Source organism: Triturus cristatus, chromosome 6, assembly GCF_964204655.1.
Source record: "Triturus cristatus chromosome 6, aTriCri1.1, whole genome shotgun sequence".
NCBI lineage: Eukaryota > Metazoa > Chordata > Amphibia > Caudata > Salamandridae > Triturus > Triturus cristatus.
Window position 1 is genome coordinate 775,487,813 of NC_140589.1, and position 18,982 is coordinate 775,506,794.

The following is an 18,982-nucleotide window of genomic DNA, read 5'->3' on the forward strand; positions in this document are numbered from 1 at the left end:
CCCGCTCCACAGCGATTCCCCTCCAGTGCGGAGTACCGCAAGGCTCATCCCTTAGCCCTACTTTATTTAATGTTTACATGTCCCCACTGGAGGGAGTGGTCATCCCGTTTGGAGTAAAAATCATTAGCTACGCCGATGACACCCAACTGGTAGTCTCACTATCCCATCCAAACCTAGAACTGTCCAACCTTCATACCTGCCTCGCTGAAATCTTTATGTGGATGAACGAATCAGCCCTTAAACTCAACGGGTCCAAAACTGAGATCATGCTTCTCGGACATAAAGGGCCCACCCTTCCCCCTAATGTCTGGCCCAACTGCCTGGGAGAACCCCCCACTCCCAAAGAGGAGATTAAGAGCCTAGGGATCTGGATAGAGAAGGACCTGTCCCTCAAAACCCAAGCAAAAAAAAACTGCTGGGATCTGCTTCGGCCTTCTCAGATCAGTCAGAAAAATTCTGCCCCTGCTACCACAAACCTCCCGGAAACTGCTCATCCAAGGCCTTATCCTTTCCAGACTGGATTATAGCAACGCCATCTACCTGGGAGCTCCCGAAGCCACCCTCAACATATTACAACGAATTCAGAACGCCGCTGTCCGGCTTCTCACGAACACCCCGGCCAGAACTTCAGCTAAACCAGCTCTTAAACTCCTGCACTGGCTCCCAATAAGAGAAAGAATAAAATTCAAGGCCCTCTGTCTGGCACATAAACTTCTACAGGACAATGGCCCCCCCATTCTCAAAAACCTAATCACGCCCTACAAAGCCACAAGGCCTCTCCGCTCGGATCACGAACACCTTATCACAGTCCACAGAATAAAAAAGGCACGCACAGGAGGTCGGCGATTCTCGGTGAACACGGCTAAAATGTGGAACGCCCTACCTCTCAAACTCAGGAGTGAACCCAGTCATCTACGCTTCAGAAAACTATTGAAAACGCACCTCTTCCCTTGATTGAGCGGAATGGGTGAGTAGGTGGGCAATCTTCCTAATTTCGCGCAACTGGAAGAAGCATATTGAGACCCTACTTGGCCGCTAAGTAAAAGATTAGCATTTATGATAACCCCTAAGCTTTTTACGGAGAGGGACGGGGTGGGGGGGAGGTCCTAGTTCACACGGCCAGTAATGTGGGCCCCAAAAGATCTAGCCTTTACCGGGCAGGACTAGTTCGGTCTTGCCCGGATTAAGTTTGAGGTCCATTCAACGCTGAATGTGGGGCATGGTGGCTTGGAATTCCTGGACTGAGTCAGGGGATGAATACAGTTGACAGAAGTGTTTTCTTTTCGCTCAGATACATAATGACTATTTTAGTAATGTTAGGGAAGAACCAGTCACTTTGAAGATCTGATACCATGTCGTCTTTTTCCATGTGTGTACATAGGTGTAGTTGAGGCAAGGCTATGTTGACTGGACTGTGGGGCATAAAGGGTTTCCTGGTGGCCGTTTGGTGGTATATAAGGTCAGGTGCAGTCTGTGTGCAACCCCTGGCCAGCCACTATTCATTTTTATCAGTTGGGGCTGTCTCTTGTAGTACCCTCAAATATAAGCTTGCTGTTTCCATGTATGGTTTATCGCTTGACAGTCTGGTCTCCTAAGTCTGCTGTAAAGGCTGTATGTGTGTCTCGTTAACCCTCCCGTATGCTGCTTTTTTTACTGTTTGGTCGACTTACACATTTCCCTGTGTTATGAAGTCTTTGTCACAAGTGTGGGCAGCACACTTCACTACAGCTACGTGCTTGGGTGGAGTAAGTGCTTCTATTAGAAATTCCAGGAGGTCCCGGTGCATGATGGGGTCCTGTCTGATTTTAGAAACCCTCATCGCCTCAATAATCCTATGCCAGAGTGCACAGTGGTGGTGACCTAAGCTAAATAAGAGTGGATGGTTACCGTCCTCCTCGAGCTTTGGGTGAGGGCTTCAACTAACACTATTAGCTCTGATGCTTGCGCTGAGAGGTGGGATAAGAGAGTCAGCTGTGTGGTGACGTGTAACATCTCTGTGACTGCATGATTACAAGCCATCACTACTGCTGCCTACGTATGCCTCACCACTGTCTTTTGGTCTATGGTGGAGTACCTGTTGACCAACAGTGCCTCACTATCTGAGATAGGGTCCCCGTCAGCTTGGCTGATCCCTTCAGGGGTTTGGCCCACACAGTTGTGGGTCTCTTCACCCTCCTTGACCTTGTATGCTAGGCTCCCGCAGGACACCGTACCTAGGCTGTATTTCTACAGCCTCCAAGTGAGGCAGGACTTCCCCTTATAGTTTCACATCGCGGTGGCCTTCTCGGCGGAATACAAATTTGCGTGGCAATTGCAGTTTCTATCCCCTTAGCTGGAGTGTATTGGCCATGAGAGTGAGGCCAGATTGGAAGAGTTGGCAAATCAGTGGGCATTGCTCTCTCCTCCGTGCCCCGAGCTCGTCTCAAGCTCATGAGCCCCCAGGGTTGCCTCAGAGAAATGGATGGTCATGTTTAATTTGGCCATCATGTCCCTTCACCATGGGCCCTCCCACTTCCAGCTTGAGGGGTTTCGTGAAGTGGACCCTCATGACTGTGCCCGAGAATCCATGTGTGTCCATGGAGTCCCTGGACAAGGGTATGATCCATTATTTTAAACAGGATTCCGTTGCCCCAGTGTCAACCAAGAAACCATAGAGTGTATTGTTTATCAGTATCGTCACAGTGGGCTCTTCACTAGTTCACCGGGTTATGGATAACCCAGGACACATGGGAGTGGGGGCGTGGTACTTGCGCAATAGGCGTGGGAGCAACAACTTATTTAGGATTGTGAATGGGGAAGGCGGTGTCTTGGTCTTGGCTGGGGTGTTCTCTGTACAACTTCCTCGACCCTTGTGACTACACGCTGGATTCTTCTTGAACCTCTGCGGTGGTACTCCCATTGATGCCATCACCTTCTGTGCCATTTACTCTACAGCTGTTCTGACCTGTGCTGCCTCCTCCCTGCACAGAATTTCTGCAATGGTATCCAGGTCCAGTTCCACTTCTTCCCTAATCATTTTTGTTTCCCATTTTCGGTCTACCTGCTTCCTCTCCCATTTTATGAGGCATTGCTGCATGTAGAGGAAGTCCCAGTTGAAATTTCCCTTTCCTTACCTAATGCAATCCTCCAACATCGCCATGTCTTCTGACTCAAATGACCCCCCCTCTGCGCCAGGACCAGCTGAACCAGTTCCCTACTTTATTCATTCTGCTATTAGGTCGTAAAAGGGGCGAGCAAACCTTTCTCCTTCCTCTCTTACTATAATCTCTCTTTGAGAAAGGTTTGCAGGAGCGGGGTAGCTAGACAGCATAAATTCTGCTCCAGAAAACCAGAATACAGTCAGGTAGATTATTTCCTCAAAACAGTAGCTCCAGAAGACAAGAACACAATCATATAAGTAATTGCTTTAAAATAACTGAAAGTGCCTCATGCATGTTACCCAAATTGAGTTTATTAATTCTCTTTGTCGTTGTTTCCCTTCAAGTTCTCTTAGTCAGCTCTGCAGCACCACAAAGAGTTAACAAGATGGAAGCTGAATCCAAAGAGTCAGGTGCACCACGTCTCCTCACCCGACACTAGAAGGGCAGGGACCAGAAGCCACGACTGCACTCAGTAAATCAAAGGTGCCCGAGAAAGACTCTGACCGAAGCACCACCAAGTAGGTTTGAAGAAGGCCGGCTGGAAGGAAGGATACCGACAGAACACCTCCAGGCAGGAAATCACATTGACGATGAGCAACTTCCTGCAGGCGAGCACACACTCTAAAAGGTTACGCACTCCTACCCTTAAAGAAGCTGCAATACTCTGGAACTGCATTCGGGTAGATCCGACAGTACGCCCCCTCAATAGCATTCCTGGCCACTTTGGGCTTATCAGGGTGCCTGCGATGAAACAAATGAAGCAAGTGAGGAGCATTAACATACCCCACTAGTTCCCATGTTTTATCCTCCAGACCATATCCTTTTCAGTGAATCAAGTAGTAAAGTCTGCGTCATATGTGCTTTGAGTCCAAGATTGCCTCCACTTCGAATTACATTGAAAAGGTGAGATCTTTGTGGAACTATGCACTGCATTATTATCTGCAAACTCTGCTGCCCAGAGAAACTTATTCCAATCTTCAAAGCTTGTTAGTACTTGACATTTAATGTATTGCTGTATAAATTAATTCACCCTATCCGTCTGATCTGACCATCTGTCTGGGAATGGCAGCCAGAGGAGAAACGAATGTCAATCTGCAATGTCTCACACAACATTTTCCAAATGTTATAAACAAATTGTGGCCTCGATCAGAAACTACGATAGATGGACAGCCATGTAACAGTACTTTGTAGAAAGGTATCTACAAGTTCCTTGAGTGTTGACAAACCATGCAAAGAAGTAACATGAGCCATTTTAGCTAATAAATCCACAATAACCAAAACTGACATATTTCCCTGATGTGTCCTAGGAATGTCTAATATAAAATCCATAGAAAGTGTATGCCAAGGTGTGGGAGAAGTAGACAGTGGAAGCAGTAAACCCCTTGGAGCTTGATGTGTATCTTTGCTTTGGGCACAATGTTACATGTCTGCACAAACTGCTTAGTGTCATGAGTGAGAGTGGGCCACCAAAATTGTCTTTTAAGCAACTCTGTGGTTTTCTTTCCCCCGGATGACCTGCGAGCATCTGTGAATGACACCACTCCACAGTCAGTTATTGTAAAGCCTTAGTAGGTATGAATAACTGTCCTTGCATGTAACTCAGCTCATTTACCCACTGACTTTCATTACTGTGAATGAAGTCCTGTGCATCTTTAGCTTTTGGTGCCTTAGTGACTTCTGTTAACCCCTTCCCCACTCATGATGGAACCGCTCCGTCATGAGCCACGGTCGCCGTGTGCTCATGACGGAGTGGTTCCGTCATGCTGCGGCCGTTGGCGGCCGCGCCGCCCACGCGGCGCTAATTCCCTGCCTGTGCGGGTGATTAGCGCTGTGGGCGGAGTCATGACGGAACCACTCCGTCATGAGCACAGCTCAACCGCGGCTCATGACGGAGCGGTTCCGTCATGAGCACCGTGCCACCGCGCTGCCCCCCCGCACCCCCCAGCGCTGCGGCGGAATTCCCGCCGCAGCGAAAGGGTTAAGAACATTTTGCTCTGAAAACAAGGCTCCTAATATTCGCTCAGTAGGAATGATATTGGGACCTCCCAGACTGCTCGTAGTCAAGTTCGAGGTCTTGACGGACAGAGTGGTGCCTCCTTCACCGAGCAGTCAGCCGGGTGAGGTGAGGCTTTCCTCCCACAGAAAGCTGGGAAAGAAGATAAGGTGACAGTATCAAAGCAAAACCATTGCTAGTCTGGTAGGGTGACTTTAGCCACACACCTATTTGATGACAATATCATAATTATCTTAGAGAATCGCTGTTTCTTTACACTATTTTTACCAAATAGATCCTGCAGTAGCCTTGAGTATCATCGTAATTAGGTCCTGAAGAAAGCCGGGTTAGACAACCATATCGGCTGAAACATGTCGACCTTAAGAGACCAAGTCAGGAATTAGTCATATTTGTTTAAGACTAATTTGGTTTTTAGATATGACACCTGGTCAATTTGCAATAAACATATTTTTTGACCACGTAGTCATTTTTAAAGCACTATCACGTTAGAGCACTGCATATATGTTTTTTTTGAGTCTTCCAAAATTGTATTACACACTTTGGCAGGAGATTTTTCTATCCTGGGATCATTGGGTCGGGTACCCAGTAGGGCCGGTTGGCTCGATAATGTGGGCCCAGACCTTGACCCCTTAGAGTCTCAAATGACGAAGCTCCGCCAACAAGGGTGGGCTGATGGACTCTTAATCTTCTGGCTCAGTGATGTACTAATTATCTGAAGAGGTGTGCACGGTGTATGTAGCATCATGAAGCATTTTGTTCTTTATTTTTTGGACTTAAGACCTTCTGTTAGTGTATTTCGTTTTTTTTAATGATATTGGGATGATCTAAATCTTGATCAGAAATGTCAAAGCCCAAACGCGAAATGGTGTCAGCCTTAAAGTGCTGGTATCCTCGTTGACATTGTATTACATAAACATAATCAGAAAAAAACTGAGTCCACCATAACTGTTGCATAGAAAAGGCCCTAGCAGACTTATGGAAATTTGGATTTCGATGATCAGTAATCACAGTAACTGTGTGCATTGAGCCTAACAGGTAATGTCCCCATTCTTCAAAAGCCAAAGAGTAATTAACTTCTGCTGGACTTAACTTGTGTGAATAATATGCTACTGGATGGAGCGATCCTGTTTCAGAATATCTCTGGGACAGCACCCCACCTATTGCCACTTTCAAGGCATCCGCTTCCACTGTGAAAAGTTGAGTAGGGGCAGGGTATTGCAAGATGGGTGTACTCATAAAAGGCTCTTTCAGTTTCCGAAAAGCCGGCTTTGCTGCCTCATTCCAAAGGAAAACCACTCCTTTGTTCAATTGCTTCTTAATATAGTCTGCCAAGGTAGAAAAATGATCTATAAATCATCTATAAAAATTGGCGAACCCCAAAAGGCTTTGCACTTTTTTCATGGATTTGGGGTCTTCCATTGTAGAATGGCTGAGACCTACTGAGGACCCATGCTAACTAAGGGTGGGCGTAGTTCGCGAAGTAGCACTTCGCGAAGCTACGCAAAGTGAAGTTCGCACTACGCGAGCTACGCGTAGCACTTCGCGAACTGCGTAGTAACATGTTCGCACTGTGCAAGATGTTGTTTTCAATGATTGCACAGTGCGGACAAGCAACCGGCACTGTGCAATCATTGAAAATGGCATCTTGCACAGTGCGAGCTGTAGTTTTCTGCTGCTCGAGTAGATTTTTACTCGAGCTGCAGCTTTCTCAACGCGAACTGGTAGTTTCTCATCGCGAGCGGTCGCGAGCATACGCGACCCCTCGCAATGAGAAACCTGACCTTCTCGCGTTGGGAATCTCGCCGGGAGGTTTATTTTCCATGCTCGCGATCGCGAACAAGGAAAAAGTCTCGCCAGGATGTCATTTTGCTTGCTCGCGGTCGCCAACTTGACGTTGAGGACCGCGAGCAAGCAAAAAATGACCGCAGCACTACGCAACACTACGCTACGCGTGTTCGCACTGTGCTACGTGCAGTTCGCGTAGCGCGAAGTAGCGCGAACTTCGCAAACTACGCGAGCGTAGCGTAGTGCTTCGCCCAGGCCTAATGCTAACCCCTTCTGCAGACAAAATATATCCCAGAAAGGGAACCTTTGGAACAATGAATTCACATTTTTCCAAGTTCGCAAGCAAGTTGTTTTCTTGTAATTGTTGTAGGATGGCCCTTGCTTGATTTACATGTTCAGACATACAGGATGAGTATACCAAGATATTGTCAATAAAAGCTACGGTAAAAACATCCACAAACTCTCGTAATACCTCACTTATGAGAAATTGAAAGGCAGCAGGGGTTTTACACCATCCAAAAGGCATCATCAAATATTCGTACAAGCCAAATTTATTACGAAATGATGTCTTACACTTATCCCCATCTCTAATGTGAATCAAGTGTTATACCCCTCTCAAGTGCAACTTTGTGAAAACCTTACCGTTATTAACCTAATTTGGAAGGGTAGGAATAAAGGACAAATATATTGATTTTAACTGTTACCTAGATCAGGGCCCTATAATCAATGCACACAGCCAAATTGCCTCCTCATTTTGGCACAAACAGTAAGGGAGATGAAACAGGCGATATAGATGGCCTGATAAATCCAATGTGTAGCATCTCATCAATGAATCCTACTAAAAGGAATGCGTGCCCCAGGGAGATCTATTTGACAGTCTTATGGTCTATGTGGAAGGAGAGTAATGGCCTTTTTTATCAAAAACATCTGCTAGAACTTGATAACAAGGTGCAATATTGATAACTGACTCTTCAACTGTAACTGCTTCCGTCTTTCCCTCATTTGTAACATATCCCTCACTCATACAACATGTCTTAAAATAGGTAGAACGAAAAGTAAGAGAGCATTTTCCCGATCAATATCTGACTTATGAATTTCCAACCAAGAAATTCCCCAAACCACCTGAAACTGTGGAGCTTGAATTAGATCAAACTGTATTCTTTTTCAATGATTAGTCTGTAAATCCATCCATATGTCAACTGTGGAGTCAGTTATAGGAGCGGACTTTAATTCACTACTATCAATGGTTTTGACTTCATCAAGCACCGCTTTTGATATAATCGGTATAACATATTTAGCTGCTAAGAACATATCCATAAAATTTCCAGTGGCTCCTGAATCTATCAATAAGTGAAAACTGACTGAGCACCTACCAAGTCAATTGAGCTGTTACAAAAGTGACAATAGTAACACACCAACGTTATCTGTGTCAGGGGTTGAAAGGCTGAATGACACAAAGGACCCAAGTTCATTCCTCACGTAGTCTGAGGTTTTCTGGTTTCGCAATGCCCCTTTTCTTTTGGGTTTCAAAGAACATTCACGTAAAAAATGACCTTTATTCCCACAATACAAACAAAGCTTCAGTTCTCAATGCCTTACCTTTCCTCCTCACTTAATGGGCCTTTTGTACTCCCTATTTGCATGGGCTCAAGGTTTTCTTCCAATTCTGACCTTTTTTCTCTGTACACTACAACCTTGGTACAACTTGGTATCTGACCTTCCTTTGTCTCAATGGCGTTCAGAAAGACGATGGTCCAATTTTACTATTAAATCAATTAAATCACAGCAGTTCTCAGGAGGGTTAACAACATGTGCTAACAAGTCTTTTAACTCATATCTGAGTCCTCTATAAAACATGGAACTTCTTTTATTTTCAGGCCAACCTGCCACCAATCGATTAAATGTAGTTATATAAGACTTTAGATCTTTACTACCCTGGCATAAATTAAGCACCCAGATAGGATAGAACAAACACAACCTTTGAAAACAATCCGGCTTGCACATGAAGTGAAACTCATACTGGATTATAAAAGTGGCAAACTTATTTGAATTTCCTGTGAATCACTCAGGAGTAGCCAATGGTATAGTGTTGTTTCAGATAGTAACATGAATAACAGAGGCATCCACACCCTGGCCTGTTCGAGATAGGGAAACAACAAGCCTCAGAGGCATCACTGTAACTGCCCAGCTGATCTGCTGCAACGGACCTGTCTGAATCTGCAACTGGACCAGCCTGAGCCCTTCTGCTTGCCTCTGTCTCGATTGAGTCCCGATCCCGATCCCCAAGGGATGCACCCTCAGGTCCTGGACCCTTGGCTGGCATCGAAGTGTAGTCCTCACTGCCTAGCTGTGGGATCCATCAAATCTGATACAGTGCATAAATGCCCCTTGCAGCTCCTGATTGCATCCTCATTGAAACAGGTGAAGAGCAGCACAACTTGACAGAAGACCTTGCAGCCCTCGCTGCTCTTAATCTGTATGGATGCAGTGCAAAGCAACTCAATGGAGGACCTCCCATCACAGCCTTCACAGCTCCTGATCGGTACCGACGGCAAACGACACGAAGCCTCATACCAAATTCATAAGATACCACTCTCAGCAGGACTAACCTGGTTCCTGGATCTGGCCTGCACTACATTGTAGTGATCCTGTTACTGTATCCCAGCCCAGTGCAACCAGATGACCACTCCCATTAACTTCCTCACTAATCATCCTCTCCAAAGCACCCTGTAGAATAAAAGACTACTACCAATTCCCAAAACCAATTTCCAAGAGTCCTGTAAGAAGGTGGGTTACATAGTGCCTGTTAACAGCAAAATAATACTGATGGTTGTACCACATTCTAGCCATAGGTACACAGGTATACCACACCTACCATGAGTTTTCATACACACATGATTTGGTTAAAGATTGCAAGATGGACCCCTATCAAGAAATCCATGGACATATCCCAGAACACAGAAATAACCCCAACGGAGCTGTCCCCTCCCCCTCCACCCCCCCAGCACCTTCAGACCCTAACAGGGGAGTAGTGTGCTTTACAAACTCCTAATTGATTGAGAACTCAGATATAACAATAAGCTGAACTGTGAACACATGGTGAATGAGACTAAAAAGGAAGCAAGACAACACTTACATAACCAATAAGTATGAAATGCACTATGTCACTAAATGTAATAGGATACAGACGGTAAATAGACATAATATCGAAAAAAAAATATCAAGTGGACAGAATATCGAGTTTTAAATATAGAATAGACAGAATATCGAATTGCCAAAATATAGTGGTGAAGAATATCGAAAAACAGGTAAGAAATATCGATTGCAATAATATAGAAGTAAGTAATATCGACAGTCATAATATAGTTGTTAAAAATATCGAATTTTTTATAGTGTTTTAAGTGTTAGTATATGTGTTAAAAGTATGTATTAATATTGTAATGTTTGTTAGAATATTTTTAAAGTAATGAATTTTATGTTATTTTATTTTTGTGTAATTTAATTCCGTAGCGGGTTGTGGGTTTATAGGGGAGTAGGGTGGGAAGTAATTTAATTATAATACATTAAATAATAATTTATTGGAATTATTAATAATTTTTAATTTAATTGTGCGTTTTACTTCTGTAGCGGGTTGTGGGTTTATAGGGGAATAGGGTGGGAAGTAATTTAATTGTTATTAGTTAATTATTAATTGGTATTGAAAATTAATTGGTTGTTGATTAATTATTAATTGGTAAATAATTAGTATTAATTGGTAATTAATTTGTATTAATTGTTTAATTGATAATTATGTTAAATGTATTTATTTAATATTTGTAGTGGGTAGTGTGTTTATAGGGGAATATGGTCGGAAGTAATATAATTGTAAATAATTAATTATTTAATTGATGTGTGTATATTGTTAATTAATATATCTTTAATTTAATTTAGCGTTTTACTTCTGTAGCGGGTTGTGGGTTTATAGGGGAATAGGGTGGGAAGTAATTTAATTGTTATTAGTTAATTATTAATTGGTATTGAAAATTAATTGGTTGTTGATTAATTATTAATTGGTAAATAATTTGTATTAATTGGTAATTAATTTGTATTAATTGTTTAATTGATAATTATGTTAATTGTATTCATTTAATATTTGTAGCGGGTAGTGTGTTTATAGGGGAATATGGTGGGAAGTAATATAATTGTAAAAAATTAATTATTTAAATAATTTGTGTATATCGTTAATCAATATATTATTAATTAATGATTAATTGGTATTATTAGCATGTATTAATGTTTGTTATTGAAAAACAATTGGTTGTTAATTAATTATTAATAGGTAATTAATTAAACAAAAATATATTGGTATTTATAAATAATCAATTATTAAATCTTGTGTGATTGGTAATTAATTGTAATACTTGTTTTGGTATTAATAATTAATTAATTGTGAACAAAATATTAATTTATTATTTTCCCTACTTTTGCACTTACTTGAGTGGGAATAGTAATTTTTACCCTACTGCTTTGCAACGCTTTCCCTACTGTTGCACTCTCTGGAGTGGGAATAGTAATTTGTATTCCTACGCTATCCAATGCTTTCCCTACTGTTGCACTCTCTGGAGTGGGAATAGTAATTTTTACCCCTACGCTATCCAACGCTTTCCCTACTGTTGCACTCGCTGGAGTGGGAATAGTAAATTTTACCCTCCCGCTATCCAACGCTTTCCCTACTGTTGCACTCTCTGGAGTGGGAATAGTAATTTTTATCCCTATGCTATCCAACGCTTTCCCTACTGTTGCACTCGCTGGAGTGGGAATAGTAATTTTTACCCCTACGCTATCCAATGCTTTCCCTACTGTTGCACTCACTGGAGTGGGAATAGTAATTTTTACCCCTATGCTATCCAACGCTTTCCCTACTGTTGCACTCACTGGAGTGGGAATAGTAAATTTTACCCTCCCGCTATCCAACGCTTTCCCTACTGTTGCACTCTCTGGAGTGGGAATAGTAATTTTTATCCCTACGCTATCCAACACTTTCCCTACTGTTGCACTCTCTGGAGTGGGAATAGTAATTTTTACCCCTACGCTATCCAACGCTTTCCCTACTGTTGCACTCACTGGAGTGGGAATAGTAATGTTTTCCCTCCCGCTATCCAATGCTTTCCGTACTGTTGTATTCTCTGGAGTGGGAATAGTAATTTTTACCCTCCCGCTATCCAACGCTTTCCCTACTGTTACATTCTCTGGAGTGGGAATAGTAATTTTTACCCTACCGCTATCCAACGCTTTCCCTACTGTTGCACTCACTGGAGTAGGAATAGTAAATTTGACACTCCCGCTATCCAACGCTTTCCCTACTGTTGCACTCTCTGGAGTGGGAATAGTAATTTTCATCCCTACGCTATCCAATGCTTTCCCTACTGTTGCACTCTCTGGAGTGGGAATAGTAATTTTTATCCCTACGCTATCCAATGCTTTCCCTACTGTTGCACTCTCTGGAGTGGGAATAGTAATTTTTACCCCTACGCTATCCAACGCTTTCCCTACTGTTGCACTCACTGGAGTAGGAATAGTAAATTTTATCCTCCCGCTATCCAATGCTTTCCCTACTGTTGCACTCTCTGGAGTGGGAATAGTAATTTTTACCCCTACGCTATCCAACGCTTTCCCTACTGTTGCACTCTTTGGAGTGGGAATAGTAATTTTTACTCTCCCGCTATCCAACGCTTTCTCTACTGTTGCATTCTCTGGAGTGGGAATAGTAATTTTTACCCTCCCGCTATCCAACGCTTTCCCTACTATTGCACTTACTGGAGTGGTAATAGTAAATTTTACCCGCCCCCTATCCTACGCAGAAAATATTGAATATTTTTAATAAATATTACGTTAATATATATGTATTAATTTTTTTTACTTACATTAATTATTTAATAATTTTAATGTTATTTAAGTATTTTTAAGTATGTGTCAGTTAATTATATGTATTATTTCATTAATTTTACATTACTTTTAAAACATTTAAAAAATTCGATATTTTGACTAACTATATTATTTACAACGATATTTTGGATTCTATATTTTTGTACTTTCCTGTTTGGAGATAGGGAGTCGATATTTTGGTATTCTATATTTTGGCATCGATATTTTTGTAAGTCTATATTTTTGTAGTCGATATTATGTCAGTGATCCGATACAGACACAGCTTTTGTTTAGAGGTGTTATGTCAGTACTCCTCATCCCAAAGTCTCAAATGCTGGGAACTAGTCCAGAATGAAATTTAATCTTTTTTTTTCCTCATATGACCTCCGTAGCTATAGCAAACTCTCAACCTGGTCCACCTCTGGTGCTTATAACTTGGTGGTTCCACTCTCAGCTGTTGTTTTTCGGGGACCACCCGTTACACACAACCTGAGCTGATCCAGAGGTTTTAATCATTGGAAATTATCCTCACACTGATCTATTGTGATCTGGTCTAAGATAGATCTTCCAACAGATTCCAAAATATCCCTATATCTGGCCTCTCTCTATATACATTTACCCTCTGATCTAAAGATCTAAAATATCTTACAGAATTCCACCAGGTGTTCCAGGTAGGGGGTGCCACCTGACGCCACAATTTACAAATCAGTCTCCTAGCCAGCAGGATCAAATAAAACACCAATTTATGTTGCAACCTAATCGGGGTATGCACTCCCCCAGACATGGACAAAATACCAAAAAGAATAGGAGATGGGCTTACCTCCACGACAGTACCCAGAACCCTGGAGATAGTCTTACCCACATTTTTCCAGAACCCTTGTATATTGGGACAAGAAGCAAATATGTGGGTATCATCTGCATTCAGGGAACCACATCTAAGACATCTAGCTTCTCCACCGCCCTTTATTCTTGAGATTTTAAGAGGGGACCAGTAAATCCTGTGAAGTGTAAAGAAATGTTTTTTCTGAGTGCAGCAGATTTAATTAGTGGGTAAAGAATGTCTAGATATACTTTCCAGATATCTTCAAGCTCCTCAATCGGCAAGTAGTTCTCGGTATGGCTTTTCAATTTTTCTGTCTACAGCAACCAGGAGATGATTATACCAGTAAGCCACTTCTTTCTTTCTAAGGGCCAAGTCTTGTAAATCATCTTCCATGTGGTTATCTTCCAGGAGAGACCAACGTTGACCCTTACACCAAGATAAAGTCTGGTAGAATTTAAACCTCGACAGAGTACCTCTCGTAGTGTGGTACCAGAAATCCCAAGTGTGACATTTATTACCCACTACAATGTCCTTCCAGTACGTAACTCCAGCCTCTTTTAATGGGCGGGCTAGAGCATCCAATAAGCACTACGGTGTTCCTGGGGAAGCCCACACTGGCACCCAGGCACTATAATAAGAAAGTCCCAAACAGTCTTGACAGTCCGACCATAACTTGGCCGCCATACGTAGAACCTTCAAACGAACTTTCTTTAAAAATTTAGGAGAGCCAAACTTATACAGAAAACCAGGCTTTTCTACCCCAACTAACATGGCTTTAAACCTACTGCCAATTAATGAATCGTCTGGAGTGAGCAGTAGCATCCTACAATTTTTTAACTGGTATGCCCAACAATATAGCTGAAAGTCGGGTAAGCCCATGCCTCCATGCGATAGTTTGCGCCTTAGTTTTTTCCAGGATAGCCTAACCTAATCCCTTTACCTGCCCAAACAAAAGAAGATATCTTGCCCTGGATTTTAAGCAGATCCACTTTTGCGAAATCTAGAGGGATGTTATTGAACAAGTAAGTATATTTTAGGAGCACACTATTTTAATTAAATTGACCCGTCCATAATGGGTGAGTGGTATACTTTGTCATCTTTTTGGTAATACATCTACCTCTCTAGAAACTCTATCTAAATTGTTTTTTGGGATTTTTCCAGGATCTTGGGTAATTATAACTAACTCCGAGATATCTAAGTTCCCTGGCAAAAGTCCCCTCCTGATGAATGATGTTCCATGCCATAATCTCAGTTTTATCATTATTAATTTCATATCCTGAAAGTTTCCCAAAAATCTGTGCTTCAGCTATAAGCTTCGGGAGTGTGATGTTAACGTTAGAGGATAGCAAAATCAAGTCATCTGCGTAAAGCGCTAATTTCCTCTTAAACCCATTTACAGCAAAAGGGGCGATCTTCTCATTCCGTCTTAGACTTTGGGCGAAAGGTTCAAGATATAGATCAAAGAGGATAGGGGACAATGGGCAGCCCTACCTAGTACCACACCCTATTTTAACAATAGAAGAAAGACTGCCGTTAACCAGGATCTAAGCTTGAGGTGATTTATATATTTGTTTTAAGAACTTCCCTGAAATCATCTCCAAAACCAAAAATGTTCCATGTCCTGTCCAGAAAATGTCAATTCACGCGGTTGAAAGCTTTGGCAGCGTCAACAGTAATGATGGAAAGCGGGAGCTCCTGTGACTATGCCAAATGGACCTAGCCTATTAAAGTGTATACTAACTCCGACATCTGCCTACCCGGGAGAAAACCCTTTTGGTCCTCATGAATAATTTGCCCTATCATCTTACACAGCCGATTATTCAGAATACCAGCAAAAACCTTATAATCGGCCTTTAATAATGAAATTGGCCTATATGACTGGCAATGAGTTGGATCTTTTCCGGGCTTTAATATCAATGCAATAACTGCATCGCTCCAAGAATCGGGCATAGGAGAGGCACCATCTAAGATCTCATTGTACAGCTTCAGCCAGACCGGGAAAACCTCTTCCCTTAATAAAGAGTAAACCTCAATGGGGATTGCGTCAGGGCCTGCCGCATTCCCTTTCTTGGCTCGATCTAAAACAGTTGATATCTCGTTCCCTGTTATTTCTGAAATGAGTATTTTTTGACTATCCTCCGTCAATTTGGTTAACTGTTTCTCTATAAGCCAGCTATCAATATGTTCCTCTACCAGCTGAAGGTCCTCACGATATAGCCCTGAAAAAACTGGGCAAAAGCCTGTTCTAAATTAACTTTATCCTCCGTAATATATGTGCCGATTTTTATCCTACTAATATAATTGTAGAATCTATCGATTCTACTCTTCATGGCTAAAAGCTTGCCACTGTTCTCCCCTTGCTCAAAATCCCTCATTTTACTGGCCTCCCATTTTTGAAGTTATATTTATTCAGACTTAAGTCTGAATATTAGCTGTAACTCTTCTACTCTCTTTATTAAGTTATCGTTCTCTATACCAGGAGAAAATTGAAACTTTAAATCTGCTTCCGACACTGCTATCTGTAGTTCTAGATCAGCCAGCCCAACCCACATCTGCCCCCTTTAGTGTCCCTCTCAGCCAGGCCTTAAATGTATCCCAATGAAATTGAATCTTAACAAAATTGTATCTTACAAATCTTCGCTTGATTCAAAGTTCGACAAATACTCAAACCTTTCTGAGTCATACATTTAGACATCCCTCAAAACCCACCGCTCGTCATTGCAGTTTGGCTAGTCACTCAGGTCCCCAAAAAATATGCAGCCTCGAGGTTGCATCTTTCAGGAGACTGCCAAAAGTGCACTGAGGATTCCACAGCATTCAGGGGCTGTAGCCATGGATATTTAAACTGCACTAGCAGGCTCCCCATGCCTTTGAGGAGTGAGTATAAGTTACATTTTTTCATCTTATTGAACAGCAACCACAAGTCTCCTTAGAGTTGTCCATGTGTTCTTATTTGCATTGCTCCCCTACCATAGTGCTATGCTTCTATGAGGGGGATACACTCAAACCATGCCTCACCAAGAGTGAACAGTGGCTTTGGTGATGCGGAACAGGCTATGGGGAGATAGACAGTTGTTAGCAGTTTTAACAATTGTAGGGACAGACAGACTTGTCTTCAAATGCTAGTGCAATGAGACTACCTGCTCCTCAATAAAGGTGTATTACGAGTCCCATAGCTGGATCTGCGATCCTTCCACGCAGTGCTATATGGCGGCTGAGTTTAAGTGATTTTCGGAATAAGAGGCAAGGGTGTCTTATCCAGGGATTGCTAATATGAACAAAAATGTGGGATTACAAGCCTGCTCTCTCCCCTACTATGTGCTCCTTGCGCAGTTTGTTTTGATCTACCCAACTTTGGAAAACTCTGCAATCACCTGTTTTGTGTTTCTCGTTTTGGGATTTCATTGGATATCTACATGGAAAACCTTTTGCTCTCTAAAAACCAATGAATTATCTTTGGTTGTGGTTCCGAGGCTACAGACATCCCAGAGAGCAGTAATAAAAGCATAGAACAACTGGAGATTGGATGGTCAGTCTCCTTCCAAGTGGCAGAGAGATTGTTTTCCAAAATAATGACCCTTTAACATTTTAAAGCCCAATATCTGCGGTCAGATTTATCATTTTTTTGCACAGTGCAACACAAAACAACTTGCAACGCTGCAACAAATGGAGAGAGCAGGAATGTGTCATATTTAGTAACATTTTGCGCATTCCTACTTTCTATTTGCTCTGGTGCATTGTGCTCTGTCTAGCCTCAACGCAGGCAACCTTGCAAAATAGTGCAAGGGAGCCTGTGTTGGAGGCAGGATTGTTTTTATGTAGGAAGGGACACCTTCAGGCACAAAAAACAATCCTTAGAGGACTTTACTTTTTTTTAAGTGTGCTGTGCCTCTATCGGGAAGGCATACAATTTTGATACATTCCCAGGTTTACTTGTATTGGTAACTCTGGGCCTGCACTAAAACACATGGGTGGATGTGTAGGAACACCCACATTCCACTGATGTAATGCCTTCCCTGCGCAGTGTAATGCAATGCAGCGACTTGCGCTGCCTTGACTTACTCTGGATTTACCAAGCAATGCCAGGCCATGCAAGGCGGCTTTGTGTGGCTCTGTATATCTGACTTAAGGATTGCCTTGCCATTGGGTCACCTTGCGTGATGTAATGGCAATGCCATCCTTTGGAAAATCAGGGTCCTGTTGTCTCTGATTCTGGCAGTGCTACTTGCCAGAGCTAAATTTCACAAATGCCTGACAACATTCAGCCCTAAGAGATTATGCTAATAGCTTAAGTGGGTGGAACAAGAGACTATTTTGGGGTCATAGCTTGTCCTCTGTTTCAGTAGGTACTTCTGGCTTTTCTTTTATATTGTTCTCCATTTTAGCTGCTCTATTCATCCTTCTCGTAAATATAGATCTACTGTTTTATAAATACATAACTTTGACTGAGCATTTGCACATTGTTCATGTGTTTAACTGTCTAACTTCATAATCCTTTGGGAGCTCCAAGAGTGACCCTGTGATAGAGAGTAAAACTTTAGACCAACAATACCGAAATAACCGTATTAGAGATGTGTCTTGAAATGAAGAAAACTGTGTGTGTCTACCTCTGTCGTGGAAAAGTTGCATAAATAAATAACATGTATGAAAATTTGCTAGCTTAAACGTGTAGAATAAAACATGAAGCTTTAAATGCAGAAAGGTCCCACTTCTTATGTTCTTCTATAACTAGGCCCAGATTTATTTTGATTCATCGACTGTAAAATGTGCTGATTTATAAAATGTATTCTTTGCTTCATCACACCATATGAGCTCATTTCACTCAGACAATGTAGTTTGCTGTTGCCTTTCTAATGAATAGAATGTTAGTATAACCAGCATATTGCAAATATTATGTGTGTGATTTAATCAGGACATTGTAAAAATAAATGTTTCCTTGCTTTAGACTAGCCCTTTGAGCTCACTATGGGACAATGAAAGCAGCTAACAGAGTTGGTATGAGGGTTCTCTTGAGAACCTTCTCCCATGTATTTAGTGTGCAACATTTAGCATTGTTTAGTTTAGCTATGCACCGGCGTCAGTGTTTACTGTGGGAATCAGGAGGAGAGGCAACAGATTGCAACAAAGCCATCAGATGATTGGTTCCAATTGGACTAAGATGTTTTAGCCTGCTGAACTTGCAACATGAATTGCATTTTTTAATATGTATGCATGTTCCTAGTTAGAGGCGAAATGCTTGATTTCTGTTCCTTATGCTTTAAACTTCAAGGCGTCATGCTTTATCCCCATCTAGCTAGCGATGTTACCGACTTCCCT